Raw genomic sequence first — 6,024 nt, 5'->3', positions numbered from 1 at the left:
GTTCAGAAACACCCGAGGCTATGTCCGAATCCATCAAACCAAGGCTCTGATACCAACTTGTAACGTCCCACAAATCAAAACTAAATTTTATTTTTTGTAATAAATAAACCATCATCCAAACATGTTTTTCAAAACCATATAGTATTCAGAAAACATCCCAAAAGTACATCAGAGTCAAATAAGCGAGAAATCATGGTGCGTGCAATGCAATCGTCCAAATCTCTTCCCCTTCGAGTCGCTAGTACCTGAAACATAAACTGAAAACAATAAGCACAAATCTTAGTGAGTTCCTAAAAATACCTCATATTGTACATATCAAACGTACAATGGGCCATGCCCAACAACCAACGGGCCCCACCCGAGATCGGGCCCTGCTCGGAACAGATCTGTCAATAACATGTGATGTGCCCCGCCCAACACACCCATCAGGCCCCTCCCAAAATACATACAACACATAAAATACATGCAAGGTAACACATATAACTATCATACAAATAACAATAATTCATAGGTCGGAATTGGTTCCTTCGACCCGCCAAACACTGGGAGGAGACTTACCTCGATCTGCTGAAAAGTCAAGTGAATGATCGGACTACTAATCCGGAAATTTCCGCACTAAATATGATCAAATAACGACGTAGTTAATATTTAGGTGATAAACCCTAACTGAGACTGTAATTCACAATTCTTGACTCCAAGGGTAAAAGACCATTTGGGCCTTCCTCAAGTGGCCCAAACTAAGTAGCACTCAAAGTTCTAAAGTGTCCCAAGTCCATAAGATATTCAAGGCCCAAAATCCTGTAACTCAAAAGTGACCCAAAATGAATGGGATGGGTTAATAAGGATGTTTGAGAGAAAAAGAATAGGAAATGTGTGAGAGAAATTAAAGAACTTCACATCTATTTATAAGTTGGAGGCTATGCATACGCGAGGAGTACCTTCAAAGTACACTGCGCATACGACGGGTAGGTGACACCATCTGAAGCAAAAGCGAAGGCTCAGATTTAGCCACGTGTTTGTCCTCGCATCAGCCTATACTTAACTTCTAAATTCCGTAACTTTCGCATACAAGCTCCGCTTTTGACATTCTTTATATCCACGCATAGGTGGCGACGTAGTCTACAACTTTCGTTTAGACTTTGTCGGCTAATGTTGACTTTATTTTTTAAAGTTATATTTTAACAACCTTAGACAGATAAAGGCCGTTAAAATTTCATAACTTTGTCATCCGACGTCCGTTTTCGTTTGTCTTTATATTGTTGAGTTCTTATTAATGAGTTCTTTAATTCTCGTTTAGATTGTGTCTGCTAAAAATCAATCGATTTAAAATTCGAATTTCGGGCTGCACACTACTATGCCAAATTTTAGAAAAAAATCATAACTTCCTCATACAAAGTCAGATTTGGACGTTCCTTTTGTGTACGTTCTCGGTTTAACGTATACTACGACTCTCATTTATATCGCTAAGGCTAAAAAGTATTTTATCGCAAACTCACTTTTTACGACACATAGCGTCGTGCCGGATTTGTCGCAAAACTTTGACGGGTCATAACTTCTTCGTTATAACTCGGATTTTAGGTTTCTTTATACGTATGGAATCCTTGTGACATATAGTATAACATGGTTAAGATTATTTATTCTAAATAATCTTCTATCAAAATTTTATTTTTAACGCTTATTATCTCTAAATTGACTAGCCCGAATCTGCGGGCGTTACATTTATTTCCCCCTTAGGATGATTATGTCCCGAAATCATCAACAAAACAGGGCTTGTATAATGACTCCATACTTTATCTTTTCATCCTAGGTAATAACCGTAACTCTTATGTCCTATGAAATGAGTATCTAACTCTTGGACTTCTTGAATGTTGGCGGTGATCTTGCACCCGCTCTTTATCCTATGTTGGACTTTCAATCGTAACCTTCGAGTTACAAAATCAATCCTTATTGGAGTCTGCTGCTTCTACTTAAACAGACTTAAATTAATACAAGTTCTTTACTACGATTATCATAGTAGACTGATGGGTCACGTTCTAATGACCACTCACCGTATGATGCAATGCTTAGACTCATGTATTTTTGAGTCAAATTCCTGAATGGATGATACCTTCCTTCATGTTCTAATGTGATATAATCACATTCTATCATGTAGCACTTCTAGCTACCAACTTCTTACTTTCACGGTGATTGTGATACTTCTATTGATCGCTTCGATTATCTTTCACTTCAATATTTTGGCTTAAGTTGGATGCTACATCGAACTTGGTTCTCTAAACCACGTAACATACTTATCTTAGTCGGACTCGATTTGATATGACCATTGGGGTCAGAATAACAATCATCTTCTTAGTCATTACCGAAACGATGGTAACGACAGACATGAACCAAACAGAATCAATTACTAGCGCCTTGGTAACCTTGTGAGTTTCCCTGATCCAAGTGTGAGTCCTATGCTTCTGGTAGTATAGGCCTCTATTACCTTTCACACCTACTCGTAATCATCTCAAGTATTGCCTCTTAGTTCACCAAGTCACCGTACAAGAATTTCACATAGTCATTTAACATATCGGATAACATAACTAAGGTTTATATTATTTCGTGAAACGATTACATATGTATTCAAGTTTACCCTACACTATGCCTCTTATATTAGGCTACACCACATGATACTATCTATATGGCTACTTTATAGATCCTTACTCCTAATCCCTTGCATCGTCAGCTCGTTCATTAAGGATCATATGGAATGCTCTTGCCTTTGGTTTCGGTGGTATGTTTGGCTTTGTAGCTCCTTCCCTATTTGGGCAGTCTTGCTTGAAGTGTCCTTCTTCACCATACTTAAAGTAGACTTCTCTCTTAGTCGTGCATTCTTCGGCATAGTGACCAATCTTCCCACATTTGAAGCAGGTCACATCTTTAGAGTATCTCCCAATGTGTTTCCTTCTACACTTGTCACACCTGTTTTCTTCATTACTATCCCCACACCTTTTGTTTTCGGGTTCAGACTTCAGGAGCCTATTTTTCTTGTAGGATCTTGAAGATCCATCAAACTTCCTCTTCTCGCCAACTTCAACCTTGTTGGCGGTTCTGCCTTTCATCATTTCTTCAATAGACTTAGCAACCCAAATGGTTGCCTCAATAGTAGTTGTCTGGCGTACTAGTACAATGTACACCCATGGTAGTCCCTTTGCATACTTATCGATCCTTGTTATCTCGTCAGGGACGATGCGCAAACAAACTCCATATTGTCTGTGAAGGCATTGGTATACTCCTCAATGGACATGTTGCCCTTTTTCAATGTCAGAAACTAGTTTTCCGGCTCTACCATGTTTTAGGCCGAACACAACTTACGTTTAAAGTGTACCTAGAATTATACCCATGTCAATTGTAGTGGCTCATGGGGGCTTATGATCTTTCCCAAGTGTTACACTAACGAACAATGTTGCCCCTAAACTGACATACAACATAAGTGGTTTGCAGCTTGCCCTTGCAACCACATGTTATGAAAGCCCAGCGTACTCGGCACGTACAAACCGCATACTCACGATCCAGATTGGTGCTCCCTCCAGCGTACGCTCTACGTCTGACTAGGTACGCCCAGCGTACACGACGTCTTACCAACCACACTTTTAAGGATTTAATCCCTTAAGCAACTTCAACTAATTCTCAGATCTAGTCCCATATGACACTCCAAACCATAAAGTTTCCAACTTTATCATTATACATGTCTTAATCATTCCCAACAACAAAACCCTAAGTTTCTTAACCACTAAAGCTTTTAACAACTTGAATGGGGAAAACTAAGGAGCCAAGATCATATTTTTATGACTCTAGACACGGAAAAACATCCAAAAAGGACAATTTAAAATGAGTAGAGTATCTCATACTCTTAATATCAATCTCATAGGACCAAAATAACCAGAAATCCAAGGCTAAAAAGTAACAAGATCTAAAAGAAATAATATCAAGTTCAGAACTTTATACCTCCAAATGGTGTCAAAACATGGTAGAATCTTGGATCCAAAGTATCCCATTCTTCAAGGATGATATTCTCTTCCCACTTTCTCCTTCAAGGACACCAAAATGTACATCAAAGCTCAAAAATGCACTTGAAGGGATTAGGGTTGGCTAAGGAACGATTTTCCAGATGGAGGCTGAGAAGAGGAAGGGGTCTTGATCCATAAACATGAATATATAGTTCTCAAACCCTAAATAATTAGGGTTTGGCCTGGCCGGAGTACGCCCAGCGTACCACAGGAGTAGGCCCTACGTACTCAAGCAGGCATGCCCCCTTATCCTAATTGCCACATGGGACCCTTTTGCAAACAAACCTCACTCCAAGGGTTAAAATGTAGTATTTAAAAATCAAGGTGTTACAACCGAGCCTATTCCTAGGTCTTCCTAAGGCAACCCCACGCCACTCTCCACCACCATCTGCAGAAGGAACCCCCTAGCACCCTCTAACCAACTCACGAATACAATTTCATATCACCGATACCAGATAATACTTCGAATGCTAGGTGTCACGCTATAATGGTTGGACTCAAACAAGAGCTGTGCATAGAGTTAAAACCTAAATTTCTCAAATTATTTAGTCTCAATAATATGTAACTTAACATTCTCGCTTATTAGTTAGCTGAAGTTAATGAAAGCTCCTAAAAGCACAAAGCAAGCAGCATTCGAGCATCGAGTAATCGGGAACAAGCGTAACCTAATCAGGCCATCCTATCAGTGATTGATTAGTACTTGAATGCAAGTCTACAAGATCATACAACAGGCATACAAAGGAATCTAGCTCTCCAAAATCCTTAGCCCTAATCTAGCATGCGATTCACATATTCACAATTCAAAGCATAATCATATAACATGTATGGGTATTTTGGGAAAACTTACTTGAGCTTGGTTGATTGCATGCACCACACCCGTTTCCTTTGTTAGAAAATTATTTTTATAAAACATTACTTTTATAAAAATCTACCAAATCCTCATTTTGACTTCATACACACCCGAGAGTGTGCCTAAATCCCTCAAACTAGGGCTCTGATACCAACTTGTAAAGTCCCAAATTCTAAGACCGAAAATTTTGTATTTCTAATAATAAAACCATCATCCAAAACGTTTCATAAAAACCATAGTGAAATCAGAGTATATCAATAATCATCCAGTTACATCAGAGTTAAATAAAATGCGGAACAATGTGGTGAGTGTGATGCGATCATCCTAAGCTCTTCCCCTTCGATGCAGAAGTACCTGAAATATAAACTAAAAAACGTAAGCACAAAGATTAGTGAGTTCACCAAAATACCTCATACCGTACATATCAAATATATAATGGGCCATGCCCAACAACCATCAGGCCCCGCTCGGCATCGAGCCCCACTTAGAACAAATCTTTCAATAATATGAGATGGTCCCTGCCTCATCACATTCATCAGCCCCCGCCTGGCATGGGGTCCCTCCCGGTATACATATAGACACATGTACATGCAATAATTACTAAGAAAAATAACATACAATACACTCATTAGGCCATGCACGGTATACATATCACATATAATACATGCAAGAGTCACACAGACAACTAGCATCCTAACCATAATAAATCATGGGCCATCATTGGTGCCTACGACTCGCTAAACACTAAGAGGAGACTCACCTTAGACTGCTGGAAATCAGATAACTGCTTGGACAGCTGATCCGGAAATTCGCCGCACTAAATAATCAATAAAACTCTAATTAACAATTGGGCATTGAACATAACTTATGAATCCCATTATTTTTTCCAACTCCCATGGTAAAAGACTATTATACCCTTTCCTCACTTATCCCAACAACTAAGGCCCAATCCAATGGCTCCAAAATCCCAATATGGCCCAAATTCCTACATGAGGCCCAAAGCCCATTATGGGCATAAATCCAAGAAAGCCCAAAGCCTAATAATTCCCCAAGGTCAAAAATATTATGGGACCAACAGGTCCCAAATCCTAAAAGTCCAAATACGCCCAAATGCAAAAGTCAACAAAA

This window comes from Lactuca sativa, chromosome 2 (genome assembly GCF_002870075.4).
Source record: "Lactuca sativa cultivar Salinas chromosome 2, Lsat_Salinas_v11, whole genome shotgun sequence".
NCBI lineage: Eukaryota > Viridiplantae > Streptophyta > Magnoliopsida > Asterales > Asteraceae > Lactuca > Lactuca sativa.
Note: the sequence above shows the minus strand (reverse complement) of the source record.